Here is a 23621-nt window from a genome sequence, read left to right as displayed (position 1 = left end):
TCAGGATCTAATAATGAGCGGGGGCTACTGCCAAGCAGTCAAGACCGGGTATAACATAGGATAAAACATTACATATACAAAATAGAGTCTAAGTGAAATGAAATAACATGAGTCCATATTGCTCTTTTGTGATATTTAAGTGCAATTCAGAAGCTCTTGCTAGTGGTCATAGGTCCACCGTGTACATCATGCTGGACTTGGGCACGGTTTGCAAGGGATATGCAGCTTACATGCCTGCTCTGTCACTTTAATAGGTATGTGGACCCTGGCATGTCCCTTTAAAAAATTAAATGGAGCGTGGCTTTGTTGCTTTAACAAATGTGCCCGATGAAGCATAGCAATACACAGACTGTACTGCTGCAAACTGGATGCGATGTCACTTTAGCAGATTTTATGGACAAGGTGCATTGCTTTTACTCATTAACGGTTAGATGAGTCGTGGGGTCATGGTAGTGTCACAGCAGTGGGTGTCCTAAGTACCAACGTTGCTGCCACAAGCCATTCGTGAAATGGAGAAATGGTATTGTGGATTGTCTAGTACAACCTGTGGATCACTAGGCTGGTGCAAAGCCAAAGCTCCCAGCACACCTGTCAGGGCTATGTTGGGAGTAGTAGATAAACCATACTTGGTTCAGGAACAATGATTTATACTATAGTGCAATTATGATTCTTATTCACTAGCATAATATAATGCCTATCATTGCAAAATAGATTTTTATGACCGTAGCACATGACTTTTTACGTAAGACATAAGGTAAACCTGGCAAAAGGTCTTAATTCAGAGATTTAAAGCACCATTATAATGACGAAAGCAGTAATAATGTAGGCAAGTGGCGCTACACCAGCACTATAAAACTTGGGGTATGCTGGAATGTTGTGGTTTTGTAACAGCTGGAGAGACGTAGGTTGGAAATCCCTGATGCCGTGTAAGGTAGTTGAGGTTATGGAGTTGATATAATGTATTATACTGAAATCTCTGTGGGTTGATAACATGCAATTCGTCTGTGATGTCAGAGGTGCGGTCACTATGGAATTCCCTTGAGGCTAGGGAATCCCTTGATTACATTCAGGTCGTGGAGGCTGTGAACATGGCAGTGTTATACTTGCACAGCATAGCAACGTGGGAAGAATTATTCGCTCAGTTTTATACTAATACCCCTAACTAGGTATATTTTAATATTTAAAAATCATGGAGGAGGTTGCCTTATCTCAAAAAGACATAAGTAACCCCTTCTATCCATCCATGAATTAATGTTGATAGATAGTCATTCATTTGAATGATGCCTGTAATACCACATTTCTCCAGTAGTGGCCACTGCATCGGAAAGCTCCTCCAGTAAAATCCTGTTTGTTGTAGTACTCAGAAGCTGCTACCAGCTTACCTCTACCATAGCTCTTATATTAATGGGATTGTTTTATGAGGACAGTCATTCATTTGAATGATGCCTGTAATATTACATTTCTCCAGTAGTTGTCGCTGCATCGGAAGGCTACTCCAGTAAAATCCTGTTTGTTGGGGTCCTCAGAGGCTGCAGCTGCCAGCTTACCACTGCAATAGCTGTTACATTTATGGGATTGTCTTATGAACAGTCATTTATATGAATGATGCCTGTAATACTACATTTCCCCAGTAGTGGCCACTGCAGCGGAAACCTAATCTAGCAAAATCTGCAGTTTGTTGGGGTGCTCAGAGGCTGCAGTGGCCAGTTTACCCCTGACATAGCTTTCATACTATTGGGATTGCCTGTGATAAGACCACCCTTTTCAAAGTTTAATTTAGACTTGTGAGTCAGTTACATTCTTATCATGACCATAAGCCATTTTGCAGGAATTATATTCATGAGACTCATTAAATACCCAAAATAGCTCCTCTACAGATGGACTTTACTCTCTAGTGTAGAGACGTTTTTTTTGTTTCATTGACTTCCTTGCAGTTTAGGTTGCACAGTGGTTGTCTGTATCCTCCACTTGATGCATTGCAGCCTCAGTTATAATGACAGATGCTGCTGGAGTTTTGCATTCGAGTAACAGAATTAATGATAGGCACGGGGAATGGAATTGCTTGCCAATCAGAAGGACCATTGTTTAGTCGCAAATTCAGTTGCCAAAAACCTCTTGATTGCGTTTTAATGAAGTGAAATAATATCCTACGTGTCCAGGGCACTGGGGCTTATCCCAACATGGAGGACAGGTTAATGCCGGGAACAAGCGGCATATGATTATGTAGCCTCTCCAGGAGGGAGTAGAACATGTGGCCAAAGATTAATGACCTTCTTCCTTGACCACTTGTCCTTGCTGTCTCCTATCTATCACATTAGTTTGAATTCACTAATGAATCTAGGCTGGTGGCCATTGTCCCGGGTAATTTGGACAAGCTGTTAAGATCAGGGACGCTATTCGAATCTATGAAAGCTCCTTGTTAATGATGATTTTTAGTTGTGAGGATAACCCAGGTACAGTTATCTGCTCCTGCTTCTCTTTCTCCAGAAGATGTCACCTCTGACAGCTTGCCTCCTGCTCCATCTGACAAAGGGATGTGATAATGATGCCAAGATTCAAGGCACCTCTCCCCGATCTCTCAGAGTTTGCTATGTTGTACATCAAACAGTAGCATTGAGATATCTCATTGCTTATTTCCCTCCATACTATACTGCATAGAGCGTTGTAGGGTTTAGTTTGTCATTTGGCACAACGCAACATAATAGACCTGTCTGGATTATTGTAAGAGCACCATTGGCGCCTCATCTGTCCAATTCCCCTAGCCCACCCAAACCCTCATAGCACCAAGAGATTTAAGACACTGAGAACTCGATAATCTCCTATTTATTGGGATCAGAGGATAAGCAGCTGCCGAGCACTGCTTATCTCTTGGTTGAAGGTGCTGAACCTTGTGTCCCCAACAACAGACACCAGAGAACAATTGAACTGCCCTTACATAAGGGCAGTTCATGTGTATGTCTAGTCTAAGTTAGCTGTACATAAATTAAAGGGATATTCCGGTAACAACTCTAAATAGGGGATCTGTTAGATCAGCAGGGTCTGACACTGCTCAGAAGAATAGAGGTCCTGTGCCCACCCCCCCCCCCCCCCCCATTTAAAAGTGGCAATGGCTGAGCATGTGCACTACCACCCCAGTCTATGGCACAAACAAAAATACAACAAGCCCAACTATTTCTGGCAGTACCATAGAGTTTCAGTGGAGTGGTAGTGCACATGGTGGACTCCTGCTCCATTCAACAGGGAATACGAGATCCCTTTTCTTGTGATTGTGACATCTGCAACTCAGTCTCGGAATATCGTAAAGCAAATGTTAGCCCACCAACAGTAGAGACAGGAGATACCTTCCATGACTGCTCTATTACGTTTCATGATATTGAAGGGCATCTGTCAGCAGTTTTGTATCTATAAAATTAGCTGACCTGTTACATGTGCGCTTGGCAGTGAAAACGTAATCACACCTGGCCCTGTCCATCAAAGTGGAGAGGGTGAGGCAGTTGCAGAAAAAGCGGAGCGCCTAAATGTAACATAAATGCCTCCGTTGCTCCTAGAGGCTCATTTGCATATATTAAAACATCATTTTTTCAGCAATGCGGGCACATATGAACATGGGACCAGCACAGATGCCTTCAGCTGCCAAGCACACATGCAACAGGTCAGCCATAGATACAAAACTGCTGACTGATGCCCTTTAGGCTGTTTCTAGTTATCCCCCCTTGGTTATTGCTTTGCCGTCCTTCCAATAATCATTGTTTTCAATATTCATTATTCATGAGCCCCGATCGATATAATTACCTCGTCTCCCTCCTTACCTAATAAACGCATTAACAAGTGGGAAAAATTCTTAATGGCAGCGATAGTATTTGTACAATAAGGAGGGGTTCGGGAGAGGAATCCATCAGTGGAACGGCACAAGAGGGACTCGAGTGGTAAACGCTTTATTCCTGAGTGGATATCTACTTATTTTATTTCTTCCCGTAGTGCTGTCTCCTATCTGCCTCTGCTGTTCACATGCATGTAGGTCAGGATACGTCACCCTGTGAGCAGGGCACACTTCTGGTAGTCCTACAGCAACTCTGTCTGTGTCTTTGATGAATGCATGGACCGGGTTTATGAATGCAACAGTGATGAGTTTGTCACGTGGCACTACTCATTGCAATATCACCTATGGGTTTTAAGTCTATTCCGTTATTTTACATAGGAGTTAACACAGTGCACAAATTCAGATCTGATACATCTGACAATGGAGAAAAACATGCTCTAGGCATCTATACATTAACAAAATGTCTATCAGACAGTCACGAACCAGCGGGTGTGAACCCACTGTGCCACGTGCCCCACCTCCTCTAAGGGCGTTGTCTAAGTGTACCCCTCGATTCTTCACAGTACTCCTGATGGTGGGGATAGACTTTCCCAAGGGGAACACCAGGTCGCTATCTCTTGAGGAGGGTAGGCACATGAGGCAGCTGGTGCAGGTGGACCAGGAGATACCTGATTAAGTACCAGAAGTACAAGCGTAGTCAGGCAGGCGTGGTTGTTACCAGGAGCAACAGTTCAGGACCAAAGGATGAGGCAGAGGCGTAGTCAGACAGGCAAAAGGTCAGGGCAGGAGGCACAGGTAAGGCAATCCGGATCAGCAACAGGAGAGTCAAGGCAAGCAGGCAGGGCTCAGACGAGTAGCAGAATCCAGGAACGAAGTATAAGTCAGGAGCACACAAGAGTATCAGGAACTTAGCAAACACAAGGACCTTGACACTGAGGCATCTGGTAAGGGGGCTGAGCCACTTTAGTACCTGTAAGAGAGCCTGGGTTGGTCAGCAAGGTCACATGACCCAACCCATGCAGCCCAGGGAGTGATGCTCGCCGCCCCTAAGGCAGTGTAACCAGAAACCAGCAGCAAGCATGCTGTGGCCAGGGCTGAGTGGAACCTGTTGAGCGGAATCCTCAGGACCACAGCACGTACAGCGACAGAGCCCAGGACTGCAGCAGTGGATGGAAGGATGACCGCTGAGCACGGCGCCCAGGTCCACAGCGGTACGTGGGGGACAGCGGCGTACAGCAGCCGCTGTTACACAGACTTATGATGCTTTTGTCTAATATTGATTCACGTCAGTGATCCTCTTTATAAAGACGGATATTACTCCAAATTGCCAGGGAATTAAGTAACTTCAGATACTGTATAAAGCTTTATTTATGTAGGGTCTTTTTAGGTCCCTCATCCATTATCCAGAGCAGGGAAGCCTCTCTCACTTTTTGAGGACCCGGCAGGTCTGTAGATGACAAAGACTTCCCAATGATTTCAAGGGGAACTGTGTAATGCGTCATCTTCCCAGTGGTGGCCATCTAGGGGATTTGAGGACTTGCTGCTAGGTTCCTCTACGGATTACAGCCGATCACTGAGGGTCCCGACTGTGGAGAACCCTGTGATTAAATTATTGTTTGGTGAACACTTCTAACAAAAAGGGTTTGTCCAAAGTGGACAACCAAGGGCACTTGTGTCTAAGATGTGGGCTATGCTGATGCTGGAAACTACACAATGTATGGAGCCTTCTGCTTCTGTCCGTCCGTACACTGTATAGTTTCCGACAGAGCAACTTCCCGAAAGAGCTGATCAGTAGGGTTGTTGGTTGTCGGACCTCCACCGATCTGATTTTGATAACCTAGCCCGGAAAACCTCCTTTATCATTTGACAGGCGTAGAGACGCTGAGCTCGGGGATATATATTTTAATATTATTTGATTCAATATTTTCATGTAAAAAACTTTGATAAATTATCATGTGATAAAGCCTGTGAGTCCTGCTTCCCCCGCCCACACACAGTGATTAGAAGTCTTCCAGTATGAGTTTGAAGGCAACAAGATCTGCCAATCACTGGGTGTGGGCGGGGGAAGCAGGACTCACAGGCTCTCTCTCTAACGCAGGCAGTATTTACACCCTTGACTGAAATCATAGAAAATTATATATCCCCAAACTCAGTGTTTCCCCCTTTATTCTATGCTGCCCTCAGATAGGGGACCTTACAGAGCCCATTTTTTTACAACTGGATTTTAATCATTTGGGGCTAAAAATAATTTTTTTAGCTGGTCTTTATTAAAAATGTCCAGCCGTTTCTGAGGTACAAGAGTTAAAAATCAGTCTGTTTGCAAGTTTTGACGTTGTTTTCTTTAAATCCTGTCAGCCAACGGCTCATGTGTACCTCTTATCTCTGACCTCCTGACCTCATAAACACTTATTTAAGTCATATTTTCATCAGTTTGATAAGAATTGAGCTATAATGAGTGTTTAGGAGGTCAGAGATAAGAACTGCACATGAGCTATCAGCGGACAAGAAGAAAACAAGGTCAAAGCTTACACACAGACTGCTTCTTGTATATCAGAAACGGCTAAACATTTTTAATAAAGGCGAGTTTAAAAAAAAAATTTAGGCCAAAGGTGTGAAATGCAATCATAAAAAAATGCCCCTTAAGGTGTACATCTTCTATCTATTATCTATCTATCTATCTATCTATCTATCTATCTATCTATCTATCTATCTATCTATCTATCTTCTATCTATTATCTATCTTCTATCTATTATCTATCTATCTATCTATCTATCTATTATCTATCTAGGCATTCATCCCGACCCACATGCCACCTATCTATGGCTACTTTCACACTTGTGTTGTTAATACCGATATTGAGATCCGGCAGAGGATCTCTATACCGGAATTAAACAGATCCGTTTTGATTTTGCACATCAGGACGCATCCTTTCCGTTAAGACGCGGTTGTGTGAAATCAAAACGGAAAAATACGGATCTGTCACGAATTACATTGAATTCGGATCTGTCACCATTGGCATACATTGTTTTTTAGTGCCGGATCTGTTTTTTCCCGTTTTTATGACTGGACACAAAACCGCAGTTTGCAGAGGTTTAGGTGTCAGGTCACAAAACGGAATACTGACAGAACAGAAGACATCCTGATGCATCCTGAACGAATTCAGAATGCATGAGGACTAAACGGAAATGTTTTTTTTTTTCCGGTATTGAAATCGTCTGCCTGATCTCAATACTGGAAAACAAGAACGCAAGTGTGAAAGTAGCCTATCTATCTATCTATCTATCTATCTATCTATCTATCTATCTATCTATTATCTATCTATCTATCTATCTATCTATCTATCTATCTATCTATTATCTATCTATCTATCTATCTATCTATCTATCTAATGTAGCAGAGCTGAGTGTGTTGATTAACTCAGGAACTCATCTCTGAGATATAAGACCATTTCAGTAACTTGATGTAAAAAAAAGCTAAATCTGTAAATGCCCCCACTTACCATGTACCACTTATAATACTGTTGGTCTTCTTATGTATTAGAGCGTCCTTTGGCCCTCTCAGACCTTTGCCGTCTCTATACTTATGCCCCTTATCAGTGGATTTCCTAAATCCAGATAACATGTCGATAAAGACCAATGTCCAATATGTCCTAGAATCCAGATGTCTGCTACATCCATTCATCAAAGCGACATACCATGGATGTGACTCACGTGTACAATGTGCTCTCGGAGGAACTGTCCTCATGCCCTCCCCCACCTCCAAACAAGATGCAGCCTAAAGAGTACAAGTTATGCATGGTCACGTTTGCTCAGTAGAACATGCATTGACTACCAGCATGAAGTGCTCATAAGGGGTCCTGCCTTCCCAGCTCCAAGCCCTGTTCTGTGCCACTTCTCTTCTTCCTTGGTCATAAAACAGGTCTTAAATCAAAATTTCAATTTCTAAGATCAACAGGTTTTCCCGGTTGGAGTGGTATAAAAAGAAAGAGAGTTGAATTTAACCATTCCTGTAAGACACCTTTAAGGTGGAGTTTCCTTGTCCTTTATGTAATTCTGCTCTTAATTATGATTAAGTTCCACTTTCGGATGTATGATTCGCCCCCGGCGCTCACCTCCCTCCGTTGGTCGGGTGCTCCTCGATGCCTGTTTGCAGTGTATTAAATATTTAGGGGCTTGCAATGGTGAATAAAGAGATCATTAATATAAATTGGTTCCAAGGATCCAGATGGGTTTCTGTTTTATCCATATAATTGGTCCCTATTAAGAAAGATGTGGAGCGAGAGGTCTGCCGATGTGAGTGTTAACTGATTGCAGACGGACACAAATATAGGTTTTATTGCAAATGTGATGTCTCTGACTGGACTGAATCATTGAACCCTTAGGTCTTAAATGGTGATATATCGTAAAGAGCTGGGAACCCAGTGCCATAATATGCCCAAATGTTTGGGGTCCATATTACAGCAGCAACACCTGGACCCCATCTCATTTGACTGAACTCATCTTAGAGTGCTATAAAACCCTAGGGTGATCTGAATTCTATTCATTATTTCAGTAGGCCTGAGAGGTCCAATATGCCGTATTTTTTCCATCGATAATAAGAAGTTAAAGGCGCAATTCACATTGGTATCATCTCATCTCTTTTTACAGGATCCATGACTAATATTATGAATCTGTAATGAACTGTCATGATCCGGCATGATCCATTCAACAGATCTGTCATAATCCATTAGGAGTGATCAGCATCGGTTAACTCCACCAATCGTCCCGTTGAGTTATTAGGATTCATACCGCACAAGTGAATCATAATGGGTCCATCAGGATCCCTGCCCCACCAGTAACGTATAATGGGTCCATCAGGATTCATACCCCACCTTTGATCTATAATGGTTCCATCAGGATCCCTGTCCCAACAGTGACTTATAATAGGTCCATTAGAATTGATAAAACACCATTGACTTATAATCGGTCCATTAGGATCGTACTCCACCAGTGACTTATACAGGGAGTGCAGAATTATTAGGCAAGTTGTATTTTTGAGGATTAATTTTATTATTGAACAACAACCATGATCTCAATGAACCCAAAAAACTCATTAATATCAAAGCTGAATATTTTTGGAAGTAGTTTTTAGTTTGTTTTTAGTTTTAGTTATTTTAGGGGGATATCTGTGTGTGCAGGTGACTATTACTGTGCATAATTATTAGGCAACTTAACAAAAAACAAATATATACCCATTTCAATTATTTATTTTTACCAGTGAAACCAATATAACATCTCAACATTCACAAATATACATTTCTGACATCCAAAAACAAAACAAAAACAAATCAGTGACCAATATAGCCACCTTTCTTTGCAAGGACACTCAAAAGCCTGCCATCCATGGATTCTGTCAGTGTTTTGATCTGTTCACCATCAACATTGCGTGCAGCAGCAACCACAGCCTCCCAGACACTGTTCAGAGAGGTGTACTGTTTTCCCTCCTTGTAAATCTCACATTTGATGATGGACCACAGGTTCTCAATGGGGTTCAGATCAGGTGAACTAGGAGGCCATGTCATTAGATTTTCTTCTTTTATACCCTTTCTTGCCAGCCACGCTGTGGAGTACTTGGACGCGTGTGATGGAGCATTGTCCTGCATGAAAATCATGTTTTTCTTGAATGATGCAGACTTCCTGTACCACTGCTTGAAGAAGGTGTCTTCCAGAAACTGGCAGTAGGACTGGGAGTTGAGATTGACTCCATCCTCAACCCGAAAAGGCCCCACAAGCTCATCTTTGATGATACCAGCCCAAACCAGTACTCCACCTCCACCTTGCTGGCGTCTGAGTCGGACTGGAGCTCTCTGCCCTTTACCAATCCAGCCACAGGCCCATCCATCTGGCCCATCAAGACTCACTCTCATTTCATCAGTCCATAAAACCTTAGAAAAATCAGTCTTGAGATATTTCTTGGCCCAGTCTTGACGTTTTAGCTTGTGTGTCTTGTTCAGTGGTGGTCGTCTTTCAGCCTTTCTTACCTTGGCCATGTCTCTGAGTATTGCACACCTTGTGCTTTTGGGCACTCCAGTGATGTTGCAGCTCTGAAATATGGCCAAACTGGTGGCAAGTGGCATCTTGGCAGCTGCACGCTTGACTTTTTTCAGTTCATGGGCAGTTATTTTGCGCCTTGGTTTTTCCACACGCTTCTTGCGACCCTGTTGACTATTTTGAATGAAACGCTTGATTGTTCGATGATCACGCTTCAGAAGCTTTGCAATTTTAAGAGTGCTGCATCCCTCTGCAAGATATCTCACTATTTTTGACTTTTCTGAGCCTGTCAAGTCCTTCTTTTGACCCATTTTGCCAAAGGAAAGGAAGTTGCCTAATAATTATGCACACCTGATATAGGGTGTTGATGTCATTAGACCACACCCCTTCTCATTACAGAGATGCACATCACCTAATATGCTTAATTGGTAGTAGGCTTTCGAGCCTATACAGCTTGGAGTAAGACAACATGCATAAAGAGGATGATGTGGTCAAAATACTAATTTGCCTAATAATTCTGCACGCAGTGTAATGTGTAGATCAGGATCCATACCTCACCAGTGACTTATAATGGGTCCATCAGGATTCATACCCCACCATTGACTTATAATGGGTTCTTCAAGACGCATACCCCACTGAAGGCTTATAATTAGTCCATCAGGATTCTTACTCCACCAGTGACTTATAATGGCTTTATTAAGATCCACCAGTGATTAAAATTAGTCCATCAGGATCCATACACCACCAGTGACTTATCCATCAAGATCCATACACCACCAGTGACCATAATGGGTCTATCAGAATCCATACCGTACCAGTGACTTATCATTGGTCAAAAAGTATCCATACCCCACCAGTGACCTATAGTTGGTCCATCAGGAGCTGTATCCCATCAGTGACTTAGGATTAGTCCATCAGGATCCATATACCATCAAAGACTATAATGGGTCCATCAGAATCCATTCCTTACCAGTAACTTATAATTGGTAAATCTGGATCCATACCCCACCAATGACCTATAATTGGTCCATCAGGAGCCATACCCTACCAGTGGCTTATAATGGGTCTGATTTTCATATTTTTTTTTCTCTACTGGACAGAAAAATGCAGCAGGTAATGAAAAAAAAACATTAGAATACAGACACAAGTATGAACTGAGCCTAATATTCAAGAGGAATAAGAGCTGTTGAACCCTCAGTGAATCATTTGTATGTCTGGCTTATCTCATATAGAAAGGGTTAATTTGATCTAGAAACGCTGCTCTGAAGGTTCATCAGATACTACAGAAGTGTCTCCAGCAATGGTAAGAGTAGCAGAAAAGAAAATATATTAGTCATGCATCGAAAAGCCGGGGAGGAGGGATATTGATGCTGGCCAGTCCAACGTGAGCATGTGGTGGTGCACAATTATTTATTCATTAGCTCACTCGTGATGGCCAAGGGCAGAGCAAACATCAAATACATCCATGCAGGCACAAATGCTAATCTAAATCACATTTCATAGCAAGTTATGCATTCAAAATTTAGTCAAAAACACGCAGCTACACCGGAGTCGTGCTCCTTTATCATGTCTACGTTGTCTATAGTCAGCTATGGCCTTGCATAGGCCCCTGCTTCACAACCACGTGTGGTCGTCTCCTCTAGCGTTCTCTAATAGGGTCCAACACCTTAGAACTGATACAGCACTGGCTTTAGTAACATAGTAACATAGTTTATAAGGCTGAAAAAATACATTTGTCCATCCAGTTCGGCCTGTTATCCTACAAGTTGATCCAGAGGAAGGCAAAAAACCCTGTGAGGAAGAAGCCAATTTCCCCCCCAAAAAATCCTTCCCGACTCCAATCAGGCAATCAGAATAACTCCCTGGATCAACGACCCCTCTCTAGTAGCTATAGCCTGTAATATTATTACACTCCAGAAATACATCCAGGCCCCTCTTGAACTGTTTTAGTGAATTCACCATCACCACCTCCCAGGGCTGTGGAGTCGGTAAGCCAAAGCCCCGACTCCTCAATTTCCCCTAACTCCGACTCCGACTCCCACTCTCTCATACATGGCGCATGTTTAAGCGATAACTTAATTGAAGCTTTTTATCACCCTTATGATACAATAATCAAGCTATTTAGGTAGAACATAAAATATATTTATTGGATACAACTTTAGAACACAAAACACTTTAATAAATTGTAAATATGCAAAACACTGCAGTAAGTGGGAAAAAAAACGTTTTCAACAAAAACGTCCTGAAAAACATTTGTGTGGTGAGTCTATGAATTTGTTCTGAAAAATAGTATTGCCTCCATCAGATCCTCCTTCATAGATGACCTCAAATCTGATCAAATTATTTTAAGGCTAGAAAACAGCCTCTCTATAGGACATATTATCATTTTCCCAAATTCTTACGAAAATATATTCAGCACATACTGCATTGAACTAACTGTACCAATTTATTATACACTTTTGGAGTCGGAGTCGATCCATTTTATAACGACTCCGACTCCACCAAAATGGACTCCGACTCCACGACTCCGACTCCACAGCCCTGTCACCTCCTCAGGCAGAGCGTTCCATAGTCTCACTGCTCTTACCGTAAAGAATCCTCTTCTATGTTTGTGTACAAACCTTCTTTCCTCCAGACGCAGAGGATGTCCCCTCGTCACAGTTAGTCCTGGGGATAAATAGATGATGGGAGAGATCTCTGTACTGACCCCTGATATATTTATACATAGTAATTAGATCTCCCCTCAGTCGTCTTTTTTCTAAACTGAATAACCCTAATTTTAATAATCTTTCAGGGTCCTGTAGTTGCCCCATTCCAGGAGCCCAGAACTGTACACAGTCCTCCATGTGTGGTCTGACTAGTGATTTGTAAAGTGGTAGGACTATGTTCTCATCATGGGCATCTATGCCCCTTCTAAAGCAACCCATTATCTTATTGTCCTTGGCAGAAGCTGCCTGACACTGGTTTTTACAGCTTAGTTTGCTGTTCACTAAAATTCCTAGGTCCTTTTCCATGTCAGTGTTACCCAGTGTTTTACCATTTAGTATGTACGGGTGACTTGCATTATTCCTTCCCATGTGCATAACCTTACATTTGTCAGTGTTAAACCTCATCTGCTACTTCTCTGCCCAGATTCATCGGTAGCAGACTCTGACCACTAATGTCTTATCCATGGACGCAAAATGGACAAGAATAGGACATGTTCTACCTTTTTGCAGGCCAGCGGAACAGAAAAACTGATGCCCCACTGAAATTAATGGGTCTGCCTCCGATCCACAAAAATTGCCCAAATTGACCAATAGTATGGTCACATGCATGGGGCCCAAAGAAGACTCATCAGCTCTCCTGAAAAGTGTGTTTTGGTAAGTACTTGTATTTCCCTTGAACTCACAAATCTGGAGTGTATTTTCTTAGAATTCTTAATTGTGCTGTTCCTCTGTTAACCCCCCCCTGGAAAGTTAGGATTCTAAGAATAAAAGCCTGTGTCGCTTGTCAATAGGACTTGTCCCTACCCAATCTAACCCTGCCAGCAGTGATTGTACAATGTCAGGGTTCATAAAGACACACCCCATTGCGAAAGGGAATGGTGACACCCAGTCAAACTACAGTATTCCTACTTTTCCAGGGGGAATAATACAGGAAGTTCACAATGCAACGTTCTAAGAAAAGATTCTCCAGAATTGAAATTTCATGGTGAATACAAGTATTTTCTATAACAGACACGAGCTGACGTATCCCATTTATAGGGTTACCCCACTAATTTAAAACATTTTTGTTTACTCATATATGTGGAGGACTTTCTTCCCTTTCCATGGGTGGGCAGTAGCTCATCGAGCACCTGCATCTCCCAGGATTTATTGCAATCAATTCTTGCTAGACCCTTCCTCCCCTGCATAGAAATGAGTGCCTCACATATAGTTCCAGAGATACATAGGGCATGTATTGCCCCCACAGTTTCCTTCTCCACTGTCTAGAGAGGGATATAACCATATATTTCTAGAAGAATGGTGTCTGGACCGCTTCACCTGCTTCTCTGGTAGACCACTACATCAGTACTGAGCAGGGAAGCCACTGAGCGTGTCAGTCCACCACTGAATGCAGGAGAAGGTGGACCAGAGGGATAGACCACAGGGGGCGCCACCAGAGAGGAAAATATAATTCACATAGCAAACCAAATAGTAATTTTATTGCATGTATATTGCAAATAGAGATGAGCGAAGTATTGAAAAATTTGATTCGGCTGCTTTGCCGAATTTTCCCCCAAAATCACGTTCATAGCTGATCGTAGCATCTAAACCTTGATATTGCAGTGTAAACAAAAATAAAATAAAAATTATACACCTCATCCATTTGATCGCGAAGAGCTGGGCGCCGCCATCTTGACTGAAGATCTAGTGAGAGATCTAGTGAGAAATCTCACGCAGCCTGTGATGACATCATCACGTCAAACGGATGAAGTAAGTATGCTTTTTTTTTTACTTTTTTTTTACCGCCATACATGGAAAATCGAATCGTTTCGCTATCCCAAAGCATAAGGAAATTCAGCTTTGCAGCGAATCGAATTTTCCCTGAAATTCGGATTGAATTCCACTTCGTCTTGTTCGATTAGCTCAACACTAGTTGCAATATTACCGCCTCTAAAATGTCCTATTCATTTCGCGGTAAGACTTTTGAGCAATAAACGTCATTTATGATCATTCTTTTATACTTTTTTCACGTATTTTGGTATATTTCTCCATGCGGCACTGCGTTATGAAATAGAAGTGACCTCTTTGAATGCGATTTTCCTTTTCTGCCCTGCAGAATATCCCTGAGCACATGATAAATGTCAGCTCCGCTGACGCCCCCCTCGCTGCTCCTGTTTGGGTAGGTGGTTGGCGGAGAAGGTGGCCCTCTTGTAAAAAGGTTTTAATAAAAAAAAATCACGATATCACTGAGACCGCTGTTGAAGGTTTGGAAATCCGGCGGCGCGATGACATCAATGCGAGTCATCAGAAGCGGGACCCCCTTTCTCTCCCATTCTCTTTCATGTATCCGTTTATTTATAGAGGAATAAGTGGGGCACTTTACAAAGAGAGACAATGTCCTATTGCCAGACCAATCAGTCGTATTGTTTCAGCGCTCTCGTGCGGAGAGAGAAGCGTCGCCGTTATGAGAATGCAGCCCTGGCTTGGCTCCTGCTCAATTTGTGGGGCTGACAATAAATCGTAAGATAATAAATGCGGCAAAAATAAATATCATATTAAAGCGCGTCCCTGAAGAATCAGGAAGAATGCGTTAGCGACACGAAGGACGGAATAACGCCTGTGACAGATGCAGGACCCAATTACGGTATATTTTGCGGTCACGACTGATTGCGTTCAGCGGGGTCATTAGGTTACGTCAGGTACATTCTCCTGTAAAAGTCTAACTCCACTTCTCTTCCGTTATAATGAGCTGCGTGCCTGTTAGGAGAATTGACAGATAGAGTAGAGCCGTCTTTTTATGAATCCAACTTATAACCAATCAAAATCTTCCTTGGTTATAAAGGTCGCACCCGCTATAAAAAAAAAGGTGAGCTGCAATACCGGACACAGACAGTAGACAAGAGTGGCGCTGTTTCTTGGGAGAGAAAAAAAGCAGACCTTTATTTTTCTAATCTTATATAATAATTGCCGCCATGCACCCCTTCTAACTATGCCTCTAAGGGACCCAGGGAAAAGAACGACAGGGCAAGTTGAATTTCAGTGTGGCTTCCTCCTCTCTTGAAAACACATGCATGCTCAGCTGAACCAAGCATGCATGTGTATGGGGTAGCTGGAAGGAATAGCTGTAGGCTGACGGCTGTTAAAGGTGTGGCTACCCTTAGGCCCCTTGCAGACGAGCGTGTCCGGATTAGGTCCGGATGCGTCCCGGTGCATTGCGGCAAACCCGCGCGAGTAGGAACGCAATTGCAGTCAGTTTTGACTGCGATTGCGTTCCGTTGTTCAGTTTTGATCGCGCGGGTGCAATGCGTTTTGCACGCGCGTGATAAAAAACTGAATGTGGTACCCAGACCCGAACTTCTGTTCAAGGTTGTGTAGATTGTATTGTTTTCCCTTATAACATGGTTATAAGGGAAAACAATAGCATTCTGAATACAGAATGTATAGTACAATAGGGCTGGAGGGGTTAAAAAAAAAATAATAATAATTTAACTCACCTTAAGCCACTTGTTCGCGCAGCCGGCATCTCTTCTGTCTTGTTCTGTGAGGAATAGGACATTTGATGATGTCACTGCGCTCATCACATGGTCCATCACATGATCCATCACCATGGTAAAAGATCATGTGATGGACCATGTGATGATCACAGTGACGTCATCAAAGGTCCTATTCCTCACAAAAGAAGACAGAAGAGATGCCGGCTGCGCGAACAAGTGGATTAAGGTGAGTTAAATTTTTATTTTATTTTTAACCCCTCCAGCCCTATTGTACTATGCATTCTGTATTCAGAATGCTATTATTTTCCCTTATAACCATGTTATAAGGAAAAATAATAATGATCGGGTCCCTATCCCGATCGTCCCCTAGCAACCGTGCGTGGAAATCGCACCGCATCCGCACTTGCTTGCGGATGCTTGCGATTTTCACGCAGCCCTATTCACTTCTATGGGGCCTGCGTTACGTGAAAAACACACAAAGAGGAGCATGCTGCGATTTTCACGCAACGCACAAGTGATGCGTGAAAATCACCGCTCGTATGCACAGCCCCATAGAAATGAATGGGTCCGGATTCAGTGCGGGTGCAATGCGTTCAACTCACGCATTGCACCCTCGCGGAAAACTCGCCTGTGTGAAAGGGGCCTTGGCAAGGCACATAGTCCCTATGGCTCCATACTAATGAGTGGTAAGGAAACTGTGTGCCGCCATATGGTGCCTCTGTAAGGCGCCACATTACTGGTAAATCATACCTTAGCAGCACTGCTTCGAAAGGAGAGTATTGATGTAATATGGCATCTGAAGATGGAAAAATATGAAATCGGAGACACGCGGAGGTGAACCCATTCTCCATAGACATATAGGTGCCATAATACTGCTCTGTAATATAATCTTTATATGGCCATATGTATGAGCCTTTATTCTACAAGCCCTAGTGTCTATGTAGATTTTTCCAACTCATGGGTTAAGAGACCCATTGAAAAAAATCTTTGATGACAGAGAATGAAACTGACTTCATTGCAGCAAAGCAATCAGTGCTATTGTCTTGCTCTGTTCAGTCGTTCAATGCAGAATTAACATGTGCCACGGCAGCTATAGCTTACAGTAAACACTCATATACATTGAATGCGGTTGTCATGGAAAGCTCATTGTCTTTTCCAAAGCCTGCATGTCTTCAGCACGTTTTTGGGATGTACTGTATGGTGCCTATAAATGAAGACTAGTTGTGGAAGATCTTCAGTAGCGAATACAATGGGAAGGATCTGCTTAAAGGGCATCTGTCAGCAGATTTGTACCATGACCTGTTGCATGTGCGCTTGGCAGCTGACAGCATCTGTGTTGGTCCCGTGTTCATAGGTGCCTGCATTGCTGAGAAAAATGATGTTTTATTATATGGAAATGAGCTTCTAGAAGGCGTTACTCTTACACCTAGAGGCTCTGCTCTCTCTGCAACTGCTGTGCCCTCTCCACTTTGATTAACAGGACCAGGCAGTGAAAACGTCATCACACCTGCCTGGCCCTGATAATCAAAATGGAGAGGACGCAGCAGTTGCAATAAGAGCAGAGCCTCTAGGTGTAAGGGAACGCTCTTGTTGCTCCTAGAGGCTCATTTACATTCTCAGCAATGCGGCCACATACGGTATGAACGTGGGACCAACATGGATGCCTTCAGCTGCCAAGCGCACATGCAACAGGTCAGCCGGTGTCATAGGTATAGATTTGCTGACACTGCCACTTCCATCCTCTTCTCTGCACCTCCAGGGCTTTCGACACATCCTTGGACCACTTTTGGCAAAGTGGTCCAAAGATGTGTCAAAAGCCTTGGAGGAGCAGAGAGGAGGATGGGAGTGGTAGTGGCTCTGGCTACAATAATTATTTACAGTGGCAGTCTTCATATCAATGCTCCCTAGGGCCAGGGCAGTGATAGGAGGGGGCACACCCTTTCTTCTCTAGGGGGACACCCTCATGTTGGGGGTCCTGCCTGATGGTAGTTGGGTTCCTCTTAGTGTTATGAGTGTTGTACGGATGCAAGGCCGGCGAATGGTGCTGGAGTCAGTACCCAGGCCAGTTGTAAATGATAAATGTCTCTCTTTACTAAAGTATAGAATGGGAATTGTAGTGTATCCAACGATATCATGGCACAGTTCCAAGGCAAGTCACAGTGCAATCTCTTCCCAATAGCTGTATAAAGGCAAATGTCAACAATGATGATAATAGGAGTAGAAGTCCCTGAGCTCCTTCTGAACACTTTGCAAAACTCTCAGAAATAAGTATTGCAGTTCCCAATGCAGGGTGCAAATCCTACAAGCGGTCGGTAAAGTCTATAGCCATAATGAGCAAATACCTTGCTAACCAGCACGGCCTTGTGATCCTATCGTTGGATATTTGTTCCGCCTTCCTTCAGGAATTCACTCCTTCACATGAATGATGTTTCTCCTGCCTCTAGATTCACTCAGGCTCATAGCCATCTGCATCTCTCACAAGAAAAGCCCAAAACAAACAAGCATACCTACTGCAGACAGAGCTAAACTGAAGTGGCTGATGTAATACTAACTAAAAAGCTCCTCCCTCAAAAGGGAAAGCTAGTTCCCCCTGCTGAGTCATGGCAAAATTAACTTAACAGTGCCACCTATAGACAGCTTTTGGGAATACATACAAAGCATAATGCAAAGCATTAATCATTTTAGTAATGGACCAAATTACCACTTTGTAGGGCTCCGGTTCTGGGATACTGCAGAAGGAGAACTGGTGAACTGGCCACATTAATGTACGTGGTGAGTGAAGGCTAGCCCATCTACTCCAATCCCGTAGAAGAACTACTGTAGTGCAAGTTGCTAAAAAAAAGTTCTGAAACGCTTCAGAAAACCCAGGGCATCACAGCTTGCTGCGCATGAGGCTGCAGAGTGCCCATGCTGAACCTGTGCACGGCTGAAAGCTATGAACATGTCAGCATCTGGACCCTGGAGCAATGGAGGAAGGTGACCTAGTCCAATTCATTATGCAGGACTTTGTTTTTCCGTCCTGCATAACGGAAATCGGACGGCTCTGTTATGCTTGACCATAGACTTCGATTATGATGGATCAAAACTGAGTTCCTCTTAAAGGCTTCCGGTTTCTAATCTCTCTACGAATTTTATTATATTCTGTTATAACGGGATCCATCATGGAATCCTTTCACTGCCCACACCCAAACCCCGGTGAGGGTCGGGTTCGCTCATCTCTAATGACCCATCCTATCCCATGAAGAAAATGCCTGCCATAATCCTTGATGCCCTGCGCAACACAAAGTAAATCCTGAAAACACTTGACTAGTCCATAGGCGACCATGTGATATATATGTCCACTGTGTATGTACTGTATGTGTTTTTATGAATAACAGCTTAAACTAACTCCATATGCCAATCACATCTACATTTTTATGCAGAGCATTGCATCCAAAGACCATGTTAGTGATACTCGCCGTTGCCCTCGAAGGCCTGCAGCACATTTACATCCTCGCTGTAGCAGTTTCTCAAGCCCTCACCTGCCACCTTCTATAGCAATAGCTCCGTGTTACAATAGACTGCTCACGGAATCGCCCGCATCCTCCACCGTTTGCTGCTGCCCTCAACAACCTTTTTGTACAATGGGCTGTTGGCCCTTTCGCTGCTGCAAGCCTGTAATTTTCTCTGCCTAGGAAGTCAATGACAATACCTTCCTTCTTGAAAATATGCAGTGTTTCTGTATGGTTGACAATAGCAGGTTTCTGAACATGGTACGTGTAGAATAATTCTGAGGTACGGAAATAGCACGGGCTGGTGTAATAACACTGTCAGCTACTTGCGTGCTTTACATCGCTCAAAAGACCGGGTATTAGCGCTCTAACTTTTCAATATGGAAGGCTGTGTAGAAATAATAGTCCTTTGAATGTCTTGCGTTGTTACTGTACAATGCCATTGAGTCACATAATGCGAGAAATAATCGTGAATGAGAGGCAGATGCAGATGACAGTCTGAATCGATGCACGTCGTAACATTTACTTTTATGCAGCAAACATAAAGCCTATTAACAGTCATTCATTTTATTCATTGAAACCAGTTTAAATATTAAAAAAAAAAAAGTCAAAATGTTACAGAAGCCAGCCGTCAGTTATCAGCATCAGGTGACATACTGGGAGCAGTGACTGAGTTTATGGTCTCGGGTATGGATGCCAATAATGATGTGTTTACCTGTGTACTGTAGGTAAAGCCTCCAGGGTTACTACAAGGCCCATAGATTACGGTGCTTTGGCATGGGTAAAACCTTTGCTGGGCATCAACTTCCCATCAGCATTTTAATGGGGTCATTGTCATTTCGTATGCTAATTGATTTCTTAATATTAATCAGAGTCCTGTTTTACTGATACAGAGCACCAAACCCCTGTGTAGACAGAGTAGACATAGAGGTCAGTGATAAAATGTCTGCCTGTAGCCACCACTAGAGGGAGCTCACTGTCCAGTGAGCACTGTCAGCTCCCTCTAGTGGTGATTGCAGGCAGACAGCATTTTTTTTTTTTTTTTGAGGACTTATAGCAGGGAATGCTCTAAAATAAAAATAAAAAATACTCACCTGTTCAGTTTCCCACCATTTCCATGCTGCATTTCCAAGGGTTATTGATGCTGCAGTGATGATGTCACCGACTATTACATGTGAGTGTGGCAGCCAATCATTAGCCTCAGCGTGAGGTAGTCCAGGTAGCAACATCAGAACTGCTCTGATGACATACTGTACTTGACCCTCCAGAGATGACCACAGCAGTGATCATGTGAAGTAGTTGGTGATGTCATCACTGCAACGTCGGAAACAAAGATCACAGGAACCACCAGAACATCAGTTCTGGAACAGAGGAGCACGGGAGTATGTTTTTTTGTTGTTGTTTTTTTTTAATTTTAGAACATTCCTGGCCTTCAGCAAAATTTTGGGGGTCCCAGAGTGCCCCTTTAACTAAAGATATCACAGCTAAAGATTATATATCCAGATTAAAGGGGTTAACCTTACAGTTTGCAAACCAGCACCTGGATCTGAATACTTTCGTAGTTGCATTAAAAATGTATTATAGCTACTGAACTGAGTTATTCACTGAAAATCTATCTGTATAGCGCCACCTGCTGTTTGCTTTTTGTCGTATTTCTTTGTCCTGCTCGCTGAGATGGATGCACATGCTCAGTTCCATCCTTCCACTACTACCACCACTTACCGCATGCGGCACATGTCCTCTGAGAAAGGTCACGCCCCAGAGCTGCCAGCTTCAAATATGTCTAGCTGAATAATTAGAGAAATTAATGGGGGGATCTCTGGACCCATGTGAGGCAGGGCCGTCTTTAATATTGAGTGGACCCTGGGCAAGGATTTACTTGGGCGCCCTGGATCCTGCCTTCCCACACACTAAAAAAAAGCTAAAATCTTATACTCCACTTTGTCCTTTCGCTGGCGCTCACTAGCTGCTGGTATTGCCTGGGATGGTGCAACGCAGACGCGCACACCTTACTGCTGTGCGTCCTGGCACAGGCGGGCGTGATGACATCATCACGCCTGCCTGCGCTGGGATTTCACTACCAAATAGACCTCAGGCCTGTAGCCTATGACAAGTCTTGTCGCCATCTGCAAATTTTAAGGCGCATTGGTGACCATTTTGGTCGTCATCTGGAGCGCTGTATTGCATCAGTGACATCACCGCTCTCCACATATAATGTTATATTACATCAGTGACATCACCGCTCTCCACATATAATGTTATATTACATCAGTGACATCACCGCTCTCCACATATAGATGATATATTACATCAGTGACATCACCGCTCTCCACATATAGATGATATATTACATCATTGACATCACCGCTCTCCACATATAATGTTATAATACATCAGTGACATCACCGCTCTCCACATATAGATGATATATTACATCAGTGACATCACCGCTCTCCACATATAGATGATATATTACATCAGTGACATCACCGCTCTCCACATATAGGTGATATATTACATCAGTGACATCACCGCTCTCCACATATAGATGATATATTACATCAGTGACATCACCGCTCTCCACATATAGGTGATATATTACATCATTGACATCACCGCTCTCCACATATAATGTTATAATACATCAGTGACATCACTGCTCTCCACATATAGGTGATATATTACATCAGTGACATCACCGCTCTCCACATATAGATGATATATTACATCAGTGACATCACCGCTCTCCACATATAGGTGATATATTACATCAGTGACATCACCGCTGTCCACATATAGGTGATATATTACATCAGTGACATCACCGCTCTCCACATATAAGAGGCATATTACAGCACTGACGTCATGCCTCTATATGACGTTACAGATTACAGTTCATTCTCTTGTATGACACAGGAGATTATAAAGCTGCAGGGTGAGACATCCGACATGTGCCTGACACACACAAACTGTCTAGAGGGCGGAGCCCCGGGACATGAGCGGGCGGCGGGTCTCCATACAGTATATATATCTATATGTACACGGGATGAGGCATCTTCTCCTCTGCTATCTGCTTGGCCGCTACTGATCCCATCTTCCTTCTCTTCTAGCTGAGAGCCGTTGCTCCACACTTGAAGACTTGACAGTCGGTTGCGCTCCTGGGCTTCTGCAGTCATATTGAGGGAAAGAGCTGGATGTGGGGAGGGGGGCGGCCACAGGGGCCCATGCCCCGCCCCAATATTCGGCTACAGTGTGGCAGCCCTGTCGCAAACGGCGACAAGGCTAAAAAGTATTGTTAGTCGCCATCTGGAGCGCTGCTTGGGCCCCCCAGTAGCAACTGAGCTTGGGGCAGCTGCCCCTTTTGCCCCGCGTTAAAGACGGCCCTGATGTGAGGTACAGGGCTGGTTCTAGCTTTGTTAGAAATAGGTTGTCATATACTATATGATGTCTTTTTAACATCAATCATGGGAGAATCCCTTTAAGGTAAGGATCATATATTTTTAGCCCCTGGTTCAAACATGTTAGATTAGGGTAATAATGCAGTCTTCATGTGCCTGATGTGTGGACTCTAGTCCCCAGTAATAGGCAAATGTATATATTCTCATTGACTGCAGCTTACCTGGATATTAAAGGGGGATTTCCATCACAGACAATGGGGGCATATCGCTAGGATATGCCCCCATTATCTAAACGGTGCGGGACCCGCAACTATCCCGAGAATGGAGCAGGGAGAGTGGTGGCTGGAGGACTCTCGATTTCCAGGGGTCCGGGTACTGCCAAGCGCTCTCCCCATACAAGTGAATGGGAGCGCACAGCACTTGCGCGGCCACAGCTCCCTTTCATTTCTATGAGCCCGACGGAAATAGCAGAGCCAGCGCTCGGCTATTTTTGGCGGCCCCAAAGAAATGAATGGAGGGCGGCTGCGCATGCGCAGTGCGCCCTCCGCCACCTTCCCCGCTCCGTTCTTGGCATAGGTGCTGGTCCCAGAGGTGGGACTCGCGCCTATCAGACACTAGGGGCATACCGTAGCGATATGCCCCCATTGTCTGTGATGGGAATACTGTGAAAAAAACACTCCATTTGACACCAGTAGTGGACA

The sequence above is a fragment of the Bufo bufo genome, chromosome 7 (assembly GCF_905171765.1).
Source record: "Bufo bufo chromosome 7, aBufBuf1.1, whole genome shotgun sequence".
In the NCBI taxonomy this organism is placed as follows: domain Eukaryota; kingdom Metazoa; phylum Chordata; class Amphibia; order Anura; family Bufonidae; genus Bufo; species Bufo bufo.
This window is presented reverse-complemented; position numbering follows the sequence as displayed.